At 50.3% G+C, this 22,011-nt stretch overlaps 1 pseudogene; it reads left to right on the forward strand.

Moving 5' to 3' along the window:
• Positions 1-1,578: 1,578 nt before the first annotated feature.
• The window catches only part of LOC135560167 (B-cell lymphoma/leukemia 11A-like), a 63,508-nt pseudogene continuing 43,075 nt past the window's right edge, over positions 1,579-22,011 (forward strand).

Genomic DNA, 22,011 nt, shown 5'->3' on the forward strand with positions numbered 1-22,011 from the left:
ACACGCTACCACAGGGTGCCTAAGACGCAGAGGCCGAGCGCAAGTAAGCTGTCAACAGTAGCCTGTCGAAGCGCACACTGGTTACATTAAAATAGTTTCGTTTCCAAAAACTAAAACTAAAAAACTTCTGCAAGGCTGATAACATCTCCAGTTTTAGCCAGTTTTGTTTGTTTGGCTCGCCTGTAATTTAGGCTATGTTACGATGTATCAAACATTTTAATTGGCATGTTTACATTGTGTGAAATGTTACACTATATTACACTAACAGTGGGCCATATGGACAGAAATATGTCGTATATATATGTTTTATCTCCGTGGGCAACGATAACTTTACGCATGTGGATTAGACTACACCAATACATTTCCTTATGAGGGAAAAGCACAACATTTACACATTTGTTAATTAGGCTACTCATTTTATTATTGTCGACTTTTGTTCATATGGGAAATGTAGGTTAAACTTCAAAAACTAAATAATAATGCAAACGGTATTAAAAAAACGAAGAGAAGAATGTAAAATATGTATATGTATATACATTTCTGTGAAGTGTAGCCTGTGAATTGTCTTAAAGATGGCATGACAACTCAAGTCCGTGAGAAACAAATACTACCAGGTGTACTGTAGCCGACAGAATGTGTGTATTTTACTGTAGGCTATTTTACTTCATTGAATAGTAAATAGTGTGAACTAGATCATCTGATAGCAGAAACAATACGAATATCTATTTTCTCATGTCGACATGTTTTGAAAGTAAATTCAAATGTCAAAAGTGTCCACTTTGATGAAGGAACCTGCCTGTTATAGGCCTGTGATTGGCCCATTGGTGTTGAGAGTCTTCGGGAACACCGATGGTATCACTACCAATAAACTTCAATGATTTGATAGGCCTAGTTATTGTATGATGTATTAACCTTTAAAATGGAATGTATGCCTATTATGTGACGTCGTAATAGTATGTCGTCAGTGCAAGATGTGGAGTGCTTTTGCGCAAGAACCAACATTAGTGTATTATTTAGTGGTGGTAGCATATGGACTGCTAAAATATGGTGGTAGCCTATGGACTGCTAAAATATGGTGGTAGCCTATGGACTGCTAAAATATGGTGGTAGCCTATGGACTGCTAAAATATGACATTCTTAAATATAGCCTATTTAATAAAGCGTATCATTGTAACATACGTTTCTTTAACCCATTGGTTACCGAAGGCACGGAGATCCATGTCCAAAATTAATTAAATAGGACTATTTACTTTATTATATCCAATTAGATCCGTAAAGTGCCCTCGCATCCTTTCCTCTCCACTATAAATAGTTGTTTTCCATGCAGTAATAGGGTAATGGTTCATATTTATTCTTAGGATCATATGCAATGGTCCTATATTTTCTCCATATTTGTTGCCAAGAATCATTCCACTTGGATGTGCTGTCTCCCAAGGTTCACGTTCATTTCCAATCTCTCTCTCGCTCTCTCCTTCTCTATTGGCCCGGCCCCCCTGATCTCTCTGTCCATTGGCGTCTTCGGGGTCCCTTTCTTTTTTCATATACGGATCCAGTAATGACTGTCCATTGGTTTTGTTATTCCTTCTCCACCGCCTCCTCCCCAGCGTTGCCCTGCCCATGTGTTGTATCTCTATGTCCATCCATCGACTGACGTTCAAGTTCCTAGGAACGTCACGTCCGCACTTGAACTTGCAGCTCAGGGGGGCTTTGCTCATATCCCTCTCTCTGTCTTTGCAAAAAAAGTCATGAAGACTGCCGCACAGCCCGTACCCCGCGCGTCACCGTGATGTGATCTATAATTCATTTTTTTGGATGTCAAACGCATCGATGAAGACATTTTATCTGGAGTCTATTACGTTGTAGGACGCCTCTGCCAATGTGAACTAAGCTGAACGCCACCACTTACCAACATGTCTCGCCGCAAGCAAGGCAAACCCCAGCACTTGAGCAAGCGGGAGTTTTCGCGTAAGTATAATTGAAAATTGCTTATTTTATAATCTGGTAAACAAGAACACACACAGCCTCTACTCAAAGTATTTGGAGAATGTTTGTGGGCAACTGGACATGACGCGGTCCCGAGGACATAACCTAAAAGCGTGTCAAGAACGCCGTCATTGAATCGGATAACTTTCTATCGAAAAAAGTTGGACCTTGGAAAATGTTGTATATTTGGTAAACAATAACGTATAAGGCTATTTTGCATGTATGTGCCGATGCTACAACACAGGCTTCTTTCGCTATTAAAGGACATCTAGGCTGTAGTGGAGGGATACCTTTGCCTATCAAGGTATCCTGTGAATATTTATATTTAGTCATATCAGTTTCCGATATGGAATACGCTACGAATAGCAAAGTGTATCCCCAAATAAGCAATTCCACTTTGTTATTACTATTTGTTTTGATAGCGTATATTTTTTTTCGAGAGATGTTTTCTTTTTTTCTGAATGGGGAGAACGGGGTGTTTACATACTCATAGCCCATACAGAAGACCTCGTGTGTGGAACGTAGCCAGCGTTGATATCGAGGGATATAGGAGTTCACGATCCAAGAATAACACTGCACCCCCGTATAACCTAGTGATCCAATTACATTGTTATCGTTTACACCACGAGTTAATGTGAATGGATACAATAAGCATTGGAACAATTGGAGACGTTCGATTACATCTACTATTGGACGCTCCGCTACGTTACATTTAACGAAGAGGTTCATTTTCAGAGAGGGGACACGGGAGGCTTTTATGCAATAACCTATTACATTTGGGCAGGCATACTGAAGTGGTGTTTTAGAGTCATTTATGAGTTATACATGTATATTCAATAAGCTATTGCTTTTATGCTGTTTATGCCGTGGTGTATAATGGCATGATTTCAACTGTGCTCATTTCTTTTTTTACGTTACCGGGGGCTAGATCATTTGGAAACTAGTTTTAATAATATGATTTTCCGTATATATATATATATAAAAAGTTTGGTTCCACATATTGTGTAAATCGCTACAATGTTTCCACCCGGTTGTTTCTCTTTTACCATTCAATTCTCGGAGCAAATTAGGTTCTCGTAACATATGCCTTCAATTGTAGTATATCTATGGACGGCGCCGGTAGGGGGCAGAATATGATTGTGGACATACACGTCGATGAACTTGAACTTGATCTAGGCTACTTTATTGCTTTGTCTACGTTGCCTGCTAGACCAAGCGCAGTTGTTCGTGGTCGTATATGTGATGTTCCTTGTTATGCCGTTGTGATATCTTATCAATAGACCTATTATAGTATTCCAGATCAATTAAAAGGGAGTTATTTCAATAGATTTCTTCAAGGATATTCAGTATTTTCCATTTCATTCGAAGAGGGATAAAACAATGGCCATCTGAGAACGTTATCATTAGGCAAAATGTGACATCATTTCAAACATCCATAGGCCACTGTGAGCGACCTCTGTGATATGCGTAGTTTTCAGTTAAGTAGTCTCACATTGGACCCTAGAGCATATTGCATGCCTATTCACTCTTCCAGGTATATTAGTCCCCTATTTCAACAAAATCTTAGTCTATCACAGTTTCTTTCAATTAAATGTCAAAACATGACAAAAATGTATCCTAATTGCCAAATCCTTAGTTATATCCACATTCTCACGAGGGACCTAGTTCATCATTCAAATATGACAAATGAGACGTATAGACCTATAGGATTACAGCATTACTGGCAAGTGCATGGTAATATTATTCAAATTGAATACTCTGTTATTTACATGCATAGTTTGAACTATTTGAATAGCTCGTTATGGCCTATTGAAAAACAGCTTCCGTTCAAGTAAGATTCCTCCTTGTCCATATTGGCTGCGTTGTATGAATCCCTGCAATAGCAGCTAGGGTACTTGACATAAGGGATCATTACCATGTTATAATTAGGTAATAGCTATTTAAATAGCCTATTGCCTAATTTCAGTAGTTATTTGATTAAGTTTAGTCAGTTGAAATTATGGTGCTCACTTGGATGTTGAGGAATAATATATACTTAAAAAAATGTTTTTTAACTTATTTTTGTAACCAGTTGCCGATACAACAAATTTGATTATTTGGGTTTGAAGGTAGACTTTTTCGCACAGAGCCTCAGTCAGACTGCTATGTCCTGACAGCATAAGCTGTAGGAATTCAACTCAAATTAAAAGGAAAAATATTCCTTCAACCCCTCCTCCCCGCCTCCTTCTCGTCTGACCCGACACAGAATTTAAGGTTCAGAACAGACAGCGAGAATTCATCACATTTTATCTTAACATCCCAGTTGGGCCTCGAGATGTCGTTTACTGTAGCTAGATGAACTATTTAAAATAAAAATGCTCCTTGACTGCCTGTATACTTCAGGGACCTACTCCACATACACCCCTCAATATCTAACCTCGGTTCACGAGATCCCAGCACTTTTAACGAAAATGGGGTCCAATCATCTTGAACTCAAATTAGAATCTATTTTTTGATCCTCCGAGGTGTTAGGTTCATTAAAAACGCGAGATTGGCAGCACAATAAAGAGGGTCAAGCGCCTTAATCGTTCAGGCAGCGAGCAGCACGCTGACTGAACGGTGTCACTGGCAGGCTTATCGAAAAACAGTGCTGTAGTCTTGTCTAAGTCTTCTTCCTTTCTCCCTACTTTCCTTCCTTCCTTCCCCCCCTTTCAAATCTGTCTCTCATACCTTTTCTAAGACAGTGCATCACCTGGAAATGCAATCACTATAAACCACAGGTGCCGTCTAGATTATGGTGATATTCATTATAACACTGGAAATGATCATGCCAATAACACTGATATTAGTCGTTAAAACGATAGGACTGTAATATAATTGAATATGATTCTACGGGCCTGCTACTGGATGTTCATTCCTCTCTCTTCGTTGGTTGTGCCTTCTATATTATCAGTAATAATAGTCCTAAAAACGATAGCAAGAGATGCATATGCAGATTTGCAACACTATAATAACCTATATACTGTGTCTCACTCTTCCTTGAAATGATACTTGAGTGTAGATCTCAGTGTTTTGTGTCCACGGTCTATAAAGTATCTAACTCTCCTCCACAGTTTGTCAGCTGCCTTGGATGAAATGTCATAGTCCTCTATGTAGATTTCAACCCTGTCATGTATTCTGTATAGAAGTGTAACTGTCTATCTCCTCTCCTCTCTCCCCTCTCCAGCTGAGCCCCTGTCGGCCGTTCTCCCCCCAGACGAGGAGCACGAGGACCACCCCAGGCTGGGGCAGCATGGGGACGACAGGATCCTCCTCAAGGGGGACCAGGACCTGCTCACCTGTGGCCAGTGCCACGCCCGCTTCCCTCTTGCCCACATCCTGCTCTTCATCGAGCACAAGAGGCGGCAGTGCCGCGGCGCCCCCTGCACGGACAAGACGTTAGACGACGGGCACAGGCGGGCGCCCTCCGCCGTTCCCCTCGCCTCGCCCCGTCCCTCCTCAAACAAATGCCGAGACAAACACCCGTCGAGGCGCCCCATGGAGGTAGCCGTTCAGGTGTCGCCGCGCAGCGATGATGAGGATTGTTTATCGACGCCCACCCACGGAATTATCCTCAAGCAGGAGAATATCACAGGTAATGACGTCACCATGACGACGATCGTAACAAATATGGCTGCCAATGTAAAGAACTTAAGCGACAAGCAAGGTGTTTGGGTCTGAGGTTTACTGTAAGGTTTGGGTGTTGACGGTACTTGGATGGTACTTTAACGTTGTGAGTAGGGTTGCAAAATGGAGGAAAATGGAGGAATCCCGGAATCAGGAAGGAATAAACAGGGATTCCTCGAACCGTTGTTCTCCCAACGGGATTGTTTTGTGAAAACCTGGGAATTTTACAACCCTAGTTGTGAGTAAGTGCCTTCGTTTTGGTGTCGCTTAAAGCAAGGTTATTGGATCATAGACCACAAAAAGGATTTACAGTCCAAACTGCACAGAGCAGATGGACTTCGAGTTGGGTTCAATTTTGACTGGTGGCGATGAATATCCACGAGATATGACGTTCTTACTGCACTGCTGGGTGTAGGGTCGTTGAGTTTATCTCTGCAATGGGGATAGAAGCCCAATATAACTCCCATTCTACTCTCCTAAAGAAAGAGAGAGGGAGAGAGAGACGGGAAAAGAGAGAAAGGCCTGCGTCCCAAACGGAACCATATTCCCTATATAGTGCACTACTTTTGATACAGGGCCCGTATATAGTGGGTTCTGATCAAAAGTAGTGCACTGTATAGGGAATAGAGTGCCACTTGGGACGCAAGCCTAGTTTCCGTCTCATGTGGCCTCGATAGATGTATCTCCATCTCGCTGTGGTTTTCACAGAGACATATCTCTTCCCCTCAAATACATGCCTGCCAACTCATACTCTGGCGCTAAAATATAAAATGAATTTTTAAAAAACGTGTAGGAAAGTAATTACGGTGAACTGTCAAGGAAGAGGCATTTATTTGAGGAATCCTACTCGAGCCGCTAATTGTCAGGGTTCTCTTAGTCTTCATTTAGTTAATTAAGGACTTCTTACGGCGGTTGTCTAACCACAGCTAAATGAAGCAAAACCATGATGAGCAGCTCAAACAAATAGTTCTGTCTTACAGACGCTGGTGGAAATGAACTTTGTGTGTTTGACAGTTTAATTTTCCTTTTTGAGTTATTATAAACATTTCTAAAAACAATTATGGATATAAATGCGGGCTTTAGTATAAAGAAAAGTAGTATCCTGCATTGAACTCATCAATGCTTCTGCGGGGGTGAGGCTGGTTTTCAGTTCAATGTTTTATCAGTGAGGGTTCTGCAAATGACAAATACCCAATAGGCAAACACACAGCTCCATGTACAATACAGTGGGGTATAGGTAAACACACAGCTCCATGTACAATACAGTGGGGTATAGGTAAACACACAGCTCCATGTACAATACAGTGGGGTATAGGTAAACACACAGCTCCATGTACAATACAGTGGGGTATAGGTAAACACACAGCTTCATGTACAATACAGTGGGGTATAGGTAAACACACAGCTCCATGTACAACACAGTGGGGTATAGGTAAACACACAGCTCTATGTACAATACGGTGGGGTATAGGTAAACAGACAGCTCCATGTACAACACATTGGGGTATAGGTAAACACACAGCTCCATGTACAATACAGTGGGGTATAGGTAAACACACAGCTCCATGTACAATACAGTGGGGTATAGGTAAAAACACACAGCTCCATGTACAATGTACAATACACATACAGTGGGGTATAGGTAAACACACAGCTCTCATGTACAATACAGTATAGGTAAACACACAGCTCCATGTACAATACAGTGGGGTATAGGTAAACACACAGGTACAATAGGTATAGGTAAACACACAAACAGTAAACACACAGCTCCATGTACAATACAGTGGGGTATAGGTAAACACACAGCTCCATGTACAATACGGTGGGGTATAGGTAAACACACAGCTCTATGTACAACACAGTGGGGTATAGGTAAACACACAGCTCTATGTACAACACAGTGTCTATTGGTATGGACCTCAAAGACCTAGATATAGCATAAAGGGTTACTTTGGGATTTTGGCAATGAGGACCTTTATCTACAGTACTTCCCCTGAGTCTAATGATCTTGTGGATACCATTTTTACGCCTCTTTTTACGTGCAATTTGAAGGAAGTTGCTAACTATCGCTAGCTCAATTACTAACTAGTGTTAGTGTAATGACTCCAGTCATTACGCTAGTTAGCATTGGCTCCCGAAACGAACTCTAACTTCCTTCATACTGAACACAGAGACGTATAAATGGTATCCACGAGTTCATCTGACTTGGGGGAAGTAGATAAATGGACTCATTGCCAAAATCCCGAAGTATCCCTTTAATGTACAATACAGTGTCTGTTGGTATGGACCCCATAGGCCTAGATATAGCTCCATGTACAATACAGTGGCTATGTCGCTATGCTATCTGTGTTGGGCTGTGGTCTAGTTATCCTCTCTTCTGTCAAATCTAATGACCTCTTGTATTTTATCAGTAATTATGCTTCCATTTGTTAAGCAAGACACACACACACACACACACACACACACACACACACACACACACACACACACACACACACACACACACACACACACACACACACACACACACACACACACAGGCCCACTATGCCTCTTGGCTCTAGTCAGCTGCCTCTACAATCTTTCTATGCTCATTTAGATCTTGATGCGTAACGTCTCCACATGATATCACTGGGTCACTAACGTTATGCAATGGCCTGTTATTAACAGTACAAGCCTAATGGATCATGTGTGAGTGTGTGTGGCGTGAGTGTGTGTGGCGTGAGTGTGTGTGGTGTGAGTGTGTGTGGTATGAGTGTGTTTGTGCTTGTGTGTGGTGTTGCGTGAAGTGAGATTGATGAAGGCGTTCTTCGTCATCCTCACGCTCATCTTATGAGTTTGTTGCTATCCTCCTTGTCCAGAGAGAGAGAGAGAGAGAGATAAAGAGAGAGAGATAAAGAGAGAGAGAGATAAAGAGAGAGAGAGAGAGAGAGATAAAGAGAGAGAGATAAGAGAGAGAGAGAGAGAGAGAGAGAGAGAGAGAGAGAGAGAGAGAGAGATAAAGATAAAGAGAGAGAGAGATAAAGAGAGAGAGAGAGAGAGAGATAGAGAGAGAGAGAGCCACAGCCACACACACACACACACACACACACACACACACACACACACACACACACACACACACACAATCCCCTTTTTGAAATGTCCAACAGTGCTGATGTCTCTCTATGAAAAATGTAATCCTGTATGTGTGTGTGTGTGTTTGTTTGTGTTATGGACCATTAGGAGGAGCAGACAGAACAGAACAGAACAGCGTACCCCCATTTGCATGATACACAACTTAAGATATGCACAGGGACACACAGGCCGGCTCCACATTATTAACAGAGCAGATGATCAGAAGGACACAGACAGGCTCAGGGTCAGACACAGACAGGGTCAGGCACAGACAGAGATACCGACAGGGTCAGGCACAGACACAGGGTCAGACACAGACAGGCTCAGGGTCAGACACAGACAGGCTCAGGGTCAGATACAGACAGGGTCAGGCACAGACACATGGTCCGACATAGACAGAGAGAGGGAGGGTCAGGCACAGACAGAGACACAGGCAGTGTCAGGCACAGACACAGGGTCAGACACAGACATGGTCAGGCACAGACATGGTCAGGCACAGACATGGTCAGACACAGACATGGCCAGGTACAAACACAGACAGGGTCAGGCACAGACAGGGTCAGGCACAGACATGGTCAGGCACAGACATGGTCAGGCACAGACAGGGTCAGGCACAGACAGGGTCAGGCACAGACATGGTCAGGCACAGACATTGCCAGGCACAGGCACAGACAGGGTCAGGATCAGACACAGACAGGGTCAGGCACAGACACATACAGGGTCAGGCACAGACATGGCCAGGCACAGACACAGACAGGGTCAGGATCAGACACAGAGAGGGTCAGGGTCAGACACAGACAGGATCAGACACAGAGAGGGTCAGGATCAGACACAGAGAGGGTCAGGATCAGACACAGAGAGGGTCAGGATCAGACACAGAGAGGGTCAGGATCAGACACAGAGAGGGTCAGGATCAGACACAGAGAGGGTCAGGATCAGACACAGAGAGGGTCAGGCACAGACAGGGTCAGGCACAGACACAGAGAGGGTCAGGCACAGACATGGTCAGACACAGACATGGCCAGGCACAAACACAGACAGGGTCAGGCACAGACATGGTCAGGCACAGGCAGGGTCAGGCACAGACAGGGTCAGGCACAGACATGGTCAGGCACAGACATTGCCAGGCACAGGCACAGACAGGGTCAGGATCAGACACAGAGAGGGTCAGGGTCAGACACAGACAGGATCAGACACAGAGAGGGTCAGGATCAGACACAGACAGGGTCAGGATCAGACACAGACAGGGTCAGGATCAGACACAGACAGGGTCAGGCACAGACAGAGACACAGACAGGGTTAGACACAGACATGGTCAGGCACAGACGCAGACATGGTCAGACACAGACATGGTCAGGCACAGTCACATGGTCCGACATAGACAGAGAGAGGGAGGGTCAGGCACAGACAGAGACACAGGCAGGGTCAGGCACAGACACAGGGTCAGACACAGACATGGTCAGGTACAGACATGGTCAGACACAGACATGGCCAGGCACAAACACAGACAGGGTCAGGCACAGACAGGGTCAGGCACAGACATGGTCAGGGACAGACATGGTCAGGCACAGGCAGGGTCAGGCACAGACATGGTCAGGCACAGACATTGTCAGGCACAGACATGGTCAGGCACAGACATTGCCAGGCACAGACAGGGTCAGGATCAGACACAGACAGGGTCAGGCACAGACACATACAGGGTCAGGCACAGACATGGCCAGGCACAGACACAGACAGGGTCAGCATCAGACACAGAGAGGGTCAGGGTCAGACACAGACAGGATCAGACACAGAAAGGGTCAGGATCAGACACAGAGAGGGTCAGGATCAGACACAGAGAGGGTCAGGATCAGACACAGAGAGGGTCAGGATCAGACACAGAGAGGGTCAGGATCAGACACAGAGAGGGTCAGGATCAGACACAGAGAGGGTCAGGATCAGACACAGAGAGGGTCAGGCACAGACAGACACACATACAGGGTCAGGCACAGACACAGGGTCAGACACAGACAGGGTCAGGATCAGACAGGGTCAGGATCAGACACAGACAGGGTCAGACACAGACACAGAGAGGGTCAGGCACAGACACAGACACAGAGAGGGTCAGGCACAGACACAAACACAGACAGGGTCAGGATCAGACACAGACAGGGTCAGACACAGACATAGACACAGACAGAGAGGGTCAGACACAGACACAGAGAGGGTCAGGCACAGACAGGGTTAGGCACAGACATGGTCAGGCACAGACACAGACATGGTCAGGCACAGACAGGGTCAGGCACAGACAGGGTCAGGCACAGACACAGACATGGTCAGGCACAGACAGGGTCAGGCACAGACAGGGTCAGGCACAGACAGGGTCAGGCACAGACACAGACATGGTCAGGCACAGACAGGGTCAGGCACAGACATGGTCAGACACAGACACAGACATGGTCAGGCACAGACATGGTCAGGCACAGACACAGACATGGTCAGGCACAGACAGGGTCAGGCACAGACACAGAGAGGGTCAGGCACAGACATGGTCAGACACAGACATGGCCAGGCACAAACACAGACAGGGTCAGGCACAGACACAGGCAGGGTCAGGCACAGACATGGTCAGGCACAGACATGGTCAGGCACAGACATGGTCAGGCACAGACATTGCCAGGCACAGGCACAGACAGGGTCAGGATCAGACACAGAGAGGGTCAGGGTCAGACACAGACAGGATGAGACACAGAGAGGGTCAGGATCAGACACAGACAGGGTCAGGGTCAGACACAGACCGGATCAGACACAGAGAGGGTCAGGATCAGACACAGATAGGGTCAGGATCAGACACAGAGAGGGTCAGGATCAGACACAGACAGGGTCAGGATCAGACACAGACAGGGTCAGACACAGACACAGACAGAGAGGGTCAGACACAGAGAGGGTCAGGCACAGACAGAGACATAGACAGGGTTAGGCACAGACACAGACATGGTCAGGCACAGACGCAGACATGGTCAGACACAGACATGGTCAGGCACAGACAGGGTCAGGCACAGGCACAGACAGGGTCAGGATCAGACACAGAGAGGGTCAGGGTCAGACACAGACAGGATCAGACACAGAGAGGGTCAGGATCAGACACAGACAGGGTCAGGGTCAGACACAGACAGGATCAGACACAGAGAGGGTCAGGATCAGACACAGATAGGGTCAGGATCAGACACAGAGAGGGTCAGGATCAGACACAGACAGGGTCAGGATCAGACACAGACAGGGTCAGACACAGACACAGACAGAGAGGGTCAGACACAGAGAGGGTCAGGCACAGACAGAGACATAGACAGGGTTAGGCACAGACACAGACATGGTCAGGCACAGACGCAGACATGGTCAGACACAGACATGGTCAGGCACAGACAGGGTCAGGCACAGACACAGACATGGTCAGGCACAGACAGGGTCAGGCACAGACATGGTCAGACACAGACATGGTCAGGCACAGACACAGACATGGTCAGGCACAGACAGGGTCAGGCACAGACATGGTCAGACACAGACATGGTCAGGCACAGACATGGTCAGGCACAGAAACAGAGAGGGTCAGGCACAGACATGGTCAGACACAGACATGGCCAGGCACAAACACAGACAGGGTCAGGCACAGACACAGGCAGGGTCAGGCACAGACATGGTCAGGCACAGACATGGTCAGGCACAGGCAGGGTCAGGCACAGACAGGGTCAGGCACAGACATGGTCAGGCACAGACATTGCCAGGCACAGGCACAGACAGGGTCAGGATCAGACACAGAGAGGGTCAGGGTCAGACACAGGATCAGACACAGAGAGGGTCAGGATCAGACACAGACAGGGTCAGGATCAGACACAGAGAGGGTCAGGATCAGACACAGACAGGGTCAGGATCAGACACAGACAGGGTCAGACACAGACACAGACAGAGAGGGTCAGACACAGACACAGAGAGGGTCAGGCACAGACAGAGACACAGACAGGGTTAGACACAGACATGGTCAGGCACAGACCCAGACATGGTCAGACACAGACATGGTCAGGCACAGACACATGGTCCGACATAGACAGAGAGAGGGAGGGTCAGGCACAGACAGAGACACAGGCAGGGTCAGGCACAGACACAGGGTCAGACACAGACATGGTCAGGCACAGACATGGTCAGGCACAGACATGGTCAGAGACAGACATGGCCAGGCACAAACACAGACAGGGTCAGGCACAGACAGGGTCAGGCACAGACATGGTCAGGCACAGACATGGTCAGGCACAGGCAGGGTCAGGCACAGACAGGGTCAGGCACAGGCATGGTCAGGCACAGACATTGCCAGGCACAGGCACAGACAGGGTCAGGATCAGACACAGACAGGGTCAGGCACAGACACATACAGGGTCAGGCACAGACATGGCCAGGCACAGACACAGACAGGGTCAGGATCAGACACAGAGAGGGTCAGGCACAGACAGGGTCAGGCACAGACACAGAGAGGGTCAGGCACAGACATGGTCAGACACAGACATGGCCAGGCACAAACACAGACAGGGTCAGGCACAGACATGGTCAGGCACAGGCAGGGTCAGGCACAGACAGGGTCAGGCACAGACATGGTCAGGCACAGACATTGCCAGGCACAGGCACAGACAGGGTCAGGATCAGACACAGAGAGGGTCAGGGTCAGACACAGACAGGATCAGACACAGAGAGGGTCAGGATCAGACACAGACAGGGTCAGGATCAGACACAGACAGGGTCAGGATCAGACACAGACAGGGTCAGGCACAGACAGAGACACAGACAGGGTTAGACACAGACATGGTCAGGCACAGACGCAGACATGGTCAGACACAGACATGGTCAGGCACAGACACATGGTCCGACATAGACAGAGAGAGGGAGGGTCAGGCACAGACAGAGACACAGGCAGGGTCAGGCACAGACACAGGGTCAGACACAGACATGGTCAGGCACAGACATGGTCAGGCACAGACATGGTCAGACACAGACATGGCCAGGCACAAACACAGACAGGGTCAGGCACAGACAGGGTCAGGCACAGACATGGTCAGGCACAGACATGGTCAGGCACAGGCAGGGTCAGGCACAGACATGGTCAGGCACAGACATGGTCAGGCACAGACATTGCCAGGCACAGACAGGGTCAGGATCAGACACAGACAGGGTCAGGCACAGACACAGACAGGGTCAAGATCAGACACAGAGAGGGTCAGGGTCAGACACAGACAGGATCAGACACAGAAAGGGTCAGGATCAGACACAGAGAGGGTCAGGATCAGACACAGAGAGGGTCAGGATCAGACACAGAGAGGGTCAGGATCAGACACAGAGAGGGTCAGGATCAGACACAGAGAGGGTCAGCATCAGACACAGAGAGGGTCAGGATCAGACACAGAGAGGGTCAGGATCAGACACAGAGAGGGTCAGGATCAGACACAGAGAGGGTCAGGCACAGACAGACACACATACAGGGTCAGGCACAGACACAGGGTCAGACACAGACAGGGTCAGGATCAGACACAGACAGGGTCAGACACAGACATAGACACAGACAGAGAGGGTCAGACACAGACACAGAGAGGGTCAGGCACAGACAGAGACACAGACAGGGTTAGGCACAGACATGGTCAGGCACAGACACAGACATGGCCAGGCACAGACAGGGTCAGGCACAGACAGGGTCAGGCACAGACACAGACATGGTCAGGCACAGACAGGGTCAGGCACAGACAGGGTCAGGCACAGCCACAGACATGGTCAGGCACAGACAGGGTCAGGCACAGACACAGACATGGTCAGGCACAGACAGGGTCAGGCACAGACATGGTCAGACACAGACACAGACATGGTCAGGCACAGACACAGACATGGTCAGGCACAGACAGGGTCAGGCACAGACAGGATCAGACACAGAGAGGGTCAGGATCAGACACAGACAGGGTCAGGATCAGACACAGACAGGGTCAGGATCAGACACAGACAGGGTCAGGCACAGACAGAGACACAGACAGGGTTAGACACAGACATGGTCAGGCACAGACGCAGACATGGTCAGACACAGACATGGTCAGGCACAGACACATGGTCCGACATAGACAGAGAGAGGGAGGGTCAGGCACAGACAGAGACACAGGCAGGGTCAGGCACAGACACAGGGTCAGACACAGACATGGTCAGGCACAGACATGGTCAGGCACAGACATGGTCAGACACAGACATGGCCAGGCACAAACACAGACAGGGTCAGGCACAGACAGGGTCAGGCACAGACATGGTCAGGCACAGACATGGTCAGGCACAGGCAGGGTCAGGCACAGACATGGTCAGGCACAGACATTGTCAGGCACAGACATGGTCAGGCACAGACATTGCCAGGCACAGACAGGGTCAGGATCAGACACAGACAGGGTCAGGCACAGACACATACAGGGTCAGGCACAGACATGGCCAGGCACAGACACAGACAGGGTCAGGATCAGACACAGACAGGATCAGACACAGAAAGGGTCAGGATCAGACACAGAGAGGGTCAGGATCAGACACAGAGAGGGTCAGGATCAGACACAGAGAGGGTCAGGATCAGACACAGAGAGGGTCAGGATCAGACACAGAGAGGGTCAGGATCAGACACAGAGAGGGTCAGGCACAGACAGACACACATACAGGGTCAGGCACAGACACAGGGTCAGACACAGACAGGGTCAGGATCAGACAGGGTCAGGATCAGACACAGACAGGGTCAGACACAGACACAGAGAGGGTCAGGCACAGACACAGACACAGAGAGGGTCAGGCACAGACACTAACACAGACAGGGTCAGGATCAGACACAGACAGGGTCAGACACAGACATAGACACAGACAGAGAGGGTCAGACACAGACACAGAGAGGGTCAGGCACAGACAGAGACACAGACAGGGTTAGGCACAGACATGGTCAGGCACAGACACAGACATGGTCAGGCACAGACAGGGTCAGGCACAGACAGGGTCAGGCACAGACACAGACATGGTCAGGCACAGACAGGGTCAGGCACAGACAGGGTCAGGCACAGACACAGACATGGTCAGGCACAGACAGGGTCAGGCACAGACACAGACATGGTCAGGCACAGACAGGGTCAGGCACAGACATGGTCAGACACAGACACAGACATGGTCAGGCACAGACATGGTCAGGCACAGACACAGACATGGTCAGGCACAGACAGGGTCAGACACAGACATGGCCAGGCACAAACACAGACAGGGTCAGGCACAGACACAGGCAGGGTCAGGCACAGACATGGTCAGGCACAGACATGGTCAGGCACAGGCAGGGTCAGCCACAGACAGGGTCAGGCACAGACATGGTCAGGCACAGACATTGCCAGGCACAGGCACAGACAGGGTCAGGATCAGACACAGAGAGGGTCAGGGTCAGACACAGACAGGATGAGACACAGAGAGGGTCAGGATCAGACACAGACAGGGTCAGGGTCAGACACAGACCGGATCAGACACAGAGAGGGTCAGGATCAGACACAGATAGGGTCAGGATCAGACACAGAGAGGGTCAGGATCAGACACAGACAGGGTCAGGATCAGACACAGACAGGGTCAGACACAGACACAGACAGAGAGGGTCAGACACAGAGAGGGTCAGGCACAGACAGAGACATAGACAGGGTTAGGCACAGACACAGACATGGTCAGGCACAGACGCAGACATGGTCAGACACAGACATGGTCAGGCACAGACAGGGTCAGGCACAGACACAGACATGGTCAGGCACAGACAGGGTCAGGCACAGACATGGTCAGACACAGACACAGACATGGTCAGGCACAGACATGGTCAGGCACAGACACAGACATGGTCAGGCACAGACATGGTCAGGCACAGACAGGGTCAGGCACAGAAACAGAGAGGGTCAGGCACAGACATGGTCAGACACAGACATGGCCAGGCACAAACACAGACAGGGTCAGGCACAGACACAGGCAGGGTCAGGCACAGACATGGTCAGGCACAGACATGGTCAGGCACAGGCAGGGTCAGGCACAGACAGGGTCAGGCACAGACATGGTCAGGCACAGACATTGCCAGGCACAGGCACAGACAGGGTCAGGATCAGACACAGAGAGGGTCAGGGTCAGACACAGGATCAGACACAGAGAGGGTCAGGATCAGACACAGACAGGGTCAGGATCAGACACAGAGAGGGTCAGGATCAGACACAGACAGGGTCAGGATCAGACACAGACAGGGTCAGACACAGACACAGACAGAGAGGGTCAGACACAGAGAGGGTCAGGCACAGACAGAGACACAAACAGGGTTAGACACAGACATGGTCAGGCACAGACCCAGACATGGTCAGACACAGACATGGTCAGGCACAGACACATGGTCCGACATAGACAGAGAGATGGAGGGTCAGGCACAGACAGAGACACAGGCAGGGTCAGGCACAGACACAGGGTCAGACACAGACATGGTCAGGCACAGACATGGTCAGGCACAGACATGGTCAGAGACAGACATGGCCAGGCACAAACACAGACAGGGTCAGGCACAGACAGGGTCAGGCACAGACATGGTCAGGCACAGACATGGTCAGGCACAGGCAGGGTCAGGCACAGACATGGTCAGGCACAGACATTGTCAGGCACAGACATGGTCAGGCACAGACATTGCCAGGCACAGACAGGGTCAGGATCAGACACAGACAGGGTCAGGCACAGACACATACAGGGTCAGGCACAGACATGGCCAGGCACAGACACAGACAGGGTCAGGATCAGACACAGACAGGATCAGACACAGAAAGGGTCAGGATCAGACACAGAGAGGGTCAGGATCAGACACAGAGAGGGTCAGGATCAGACACAGAGAGGGTCAGGATCAGACACAGAGAGGGTCAGGATCAGACACAGAGAGGGTCAGGCACAGACAGACACACATACAGGGTCAGGCACAGACACAGGGTCAGACACAGACAGGGTCAGGATCAGACAGGGTCAGGATCAGACACAGACAGGGTCAGACACAGACACAGAGAGGGTCAGGCACAGACACAGACACAGAGAGGGTCAGGCACAGACACTAACACAGACAGGGTCAGGATCAGACACAGACAGGGTCAGACACAGACATAGACACAGACAGAGAGGGTCAGACACAGACACAGAGAGGGTCAGGCACAGACAGAGACACAGACAGGGTTAGGCACAGACATAGTCAGGCACAGACACAGACATGGTCAGGCACAGACAGGGTCAGTCACAGACAGGGTCAGGCACAGACACAGACATGGTCAGGCACAGACATGGTCAGGCACAGACACAGACATGGTCAGGCACAGACAGGGTCAGGCACAGACACAGAGAGGGTCAGGCACAGACATGGTCAGACACAGACATGGCCAGGCACAAACACAGACAGGGTCAGGCACAGACACAGGCAGGGTCAGGCACAGACATGGTCAGGCACAGACATGGTCAGGCACAGGCAGGGTCAGCCACAGACAGGGTCAGGCACAGACATGGTCAGGCACAGACATTGCCAGGCACAGGCACAGACAGGGTCAGGATCAGACACAGAGAGGGTCAGGGTCAGACACAGACAGGATGAGACACAGAGAGGGTCAGGATCAGACACAGACAGGGTCAGGGTCAGACACAGACCGGATCAGACACAGAGAGGGTCAGGATCAGACACAGATAGGGTCAGGATCAGACACAGAGAGGGTCAGGATCAGACACAGACAGGGTCAGGATCAGACACAGACAGGGTCAGACACAGACACAGACAGAGAGGGTCAGACACAGAGAGGGTCAGGCACAGACAGAGACATAGACAGGGTTAGGCACAGACACAGACATGGTCAGGCACAGACGCAGACATGGTCAGACACAGACATGGTCAGGCACAGACAGGGTCAGGCACAGGCACAGACAGGGTCAGGATCAGACACAGAGAGGGTCAGGGTCAGACACAGACAGGATCAGACACAGAGAGGGTCAGGATCAGACACAGACAGGGTCAGGGTCAGACACAGACAGGATCAGACACAGAGAGGGTCAGGATCAGACACAGATAGGGTCAGGATCAGACACAGAGAGGGTCAGGATCAGACACAGACAGGGTCAGGATCAGACACAGACAGGGTCAGACACAGACACAGACAGAGAGGGTCAGACACAGAGAGGGTCAGGCACAGACAGAGACATAGACAGGGTTAGGCACAGACACAGACATGGTCAGGCACAGACGCAGACATGGTCAGACACAGACATGGTCAGGCACAGACAGGGTCAGGCACAGACACAGACATGGTCAGGCACAGACAGGGTCAGGCACAGACATGGTCAGACACAGACACAGACATGGTCAGGCACAGACATGGTCAGGCACAGACACAGACATGGTCAGGCACAGACATGGTCAGGCACAGACAGGGTCAGGCACAGAAACAGAGAGGGTCAGGCACAGACATGGTCAGACACAGACATGGCCAGGCACAAACACAGACAGGGTCAGGCACAGACATGGTCAGGCACAGACATGGTCAGGCACAGGCAGGGTCAGGCACAGACAGGGTCAGGCACAGACATGGTCAGGCACAGACATTGCCAGGCACAGGCACAGACAGGGTCAGGATCAGACACAGAGAGGGTCAGGGTCAGACACAGGATCAGACACAGAGAGGGTCAGGATCAGACACAGACAGGGTCAGGATCAGACACAGAGAGGGTCAGGATCAGACACAGACAGGGTCAGGATCAGACACAGACAGGGTCAGACACAGACACAGACAGAGAGGGTCAGACACAGACACAGAGAGGGTCAGGCACAGACAGAGACACAGACAGGGTTAGACACAGACATGGTCAGGCACAGACCCAGACATGGTCAGACACAGACATGGTCAGGCACAGACACATGGTCCGACATAGACAGAGAGAGGGAGGGTCAGGCACAGACAGAGACACAGGCATGGTCAGGCACAGACATTGCCAGGCACAGGCACAGACAGGGTCAGGATCAGACACAGACAGGGTCAGGCACAGACACATACAGGGTCAGGCACAGACATGGCCAGGCACAGACACAGACAGGGTCAGGATCAGACACAGAGAGGGTCAGGGTCAGACACAGACAGGATCAGACACAGAAAGGGTCAGGATCAGACACAGAGAGGGTCAGGATCAGACACAGAGAGGGTCAGGATCAGACACAGAGAGGGTCAGGATCAGACACAGAGAGGGTCAGGATCAGACACAGAGAGGGTCAGGATCAGACACAGAGAGGGTCAGGATCAGACACAGAGAGGGTCAGGCACAGACAGACACACATACAGGGTCAGGCACAGACACAGGGTCAGACACAGACAGGGTCAGGATCAGACACAGGGTCAGACACAGACAGGGTCAGGATCAGACACAGACAGGGTCAGACACAGACACAGACACAGAGAGGGTCAGGCACAGACACAGACACAGAGAGGGTCAGGCACAGACACAAACACAGACAGGGTCAGGATCAGACACAGACAGGGTCAGACACAGACATAGACACAGACAGAGAGGGCCAGACACAGACACAGAGAGGGTCAGGCACAGACAGAGATACAGACAGGGTTAGGCACAGACACAGACATGGTCAGGCACAGACACAGACATGGTCAGGCACAGACAGGGTCAGGCACAGACACAGACATGGTCAGGCACAGACAGGGTCAGGCACAGACACAGACATGGTCAGGCACAGACAGGGTCAGGCACAGACATGGTCAGACACAGACACAGACATGGTCAGGCACAGACATGGTCAGGCACAGACACAGACATGGTCAGGCACAGACAGGGTCAGGCACAGACACAGAGAGGGTCAGACACAGACATGGCCAGGCACAAACACAGACAGGGTCAGGCACAGACACAGGCAGGGTCAGGCACAGACATGGTCAGGCACAGACATGGTCAGGCACAGGCAGGGTCAGGCACAGACAGGGTCAGGCACAGACATGGTCAGGCACAGACATTGCCAGGCACAGGCACAGACAGGGTCAGGATCAGACACAGAGAGGGTCAGGGTCAGACACAGACAGGATCAGACACAGAGAGGGTCAGGCTCAGACACAAACAGGGTCAGGGTCAGACACAGAGAGGGTCAGGATCAGACACAGACAGGGTCAGGATCAGACACAGACAGGGTCAGACACAGACAGAGAGGGTCAGACACAGAGAGGGTCAGGCACAGACAGAGACACAGACAGGGTTAGGCACAGACACAGACATGGTCAGGCACAGACGCAGACATGGTCAGACACAGACATGGTCAGGGTCAGACACAGACAGGATCAGACACAGAGAGGGTCAGGATCAGACACAGACAGGGTCAGGGTCAGACACAGACAGGATCAGACACAGAGAGGGTCAGGATCAGACACAGACAGGGTCAGGGTCAGACACAGACAGGATCAGACACAGAGAGGGTCAGGATCAGACACAGACAGGGTCAGGATCAGACACAGACAGGGTCAGACACAGACACAGACAGAGAGGGTCAGACACAGAGAGGGTCAGGCACAGACAGAGACATAGACAGGGTTAGGCACAGACACAGACATGGTCAGGCACAGACGCAGACATGGTCAGACACAGACATGGTCAGGCACAGACAGGGTCAGGCACAGACACAGACATGGTCAGGCACAGACAGGGTCAGGCACAGACATGGTCAGACACAGACACAGACATGGTCAGGCACAGACATGGTCAGGCACAGACACAGACATGGTCAGGCACAGACATGGTCAGGCACAGACAGGGTCAGGCACAGAAACAGAGAGGGTCAGGCACAGACATGGTCAGACACAGACATGGCCAGGCACAAACACAGACAGGGTCAGGCACAGACATGGTCAGGCACAGACATGGTCAGGCACAGGCAGGGTCAGGCACAGACAGGGTCAGGCACAGACATGGTCAGGCACAGACATTGCCAGGCACAGGCACAGACAGGGTCAGGATCAGACACAGAGAGGGTCAGGGTCAGACACAGGATCAGACACAGAGAGGGTCAGGATCAGACACAGACAGGGTCAGGATCAGACACAGAGAGGGTCAGGATCAGACACAGACAGGGTCAGGATCAGACACAGACAGGGTCAGACACAGACACAGACAGAGAGGGTCAGACACAGACACAGAGAGGGTCAGGCACAGACAGAGACACAGACAGGG

This window comes from Oncorhynchus nerka, linkage group LG15 (assembly GCF_034236695.1).
Source record: "Oncorhynchus nerka isolate Pitt River linkage group LG15, Oner_Uvic_2.0, whole genome shotgun sequence".
NCBI classification, from domain to species: Eukaryota; Metazoa; Chordata; class Actinopteri; order Salmoniformes; family Salmonidae; genus Oncorhynchus; species Oncorhynchus nerka.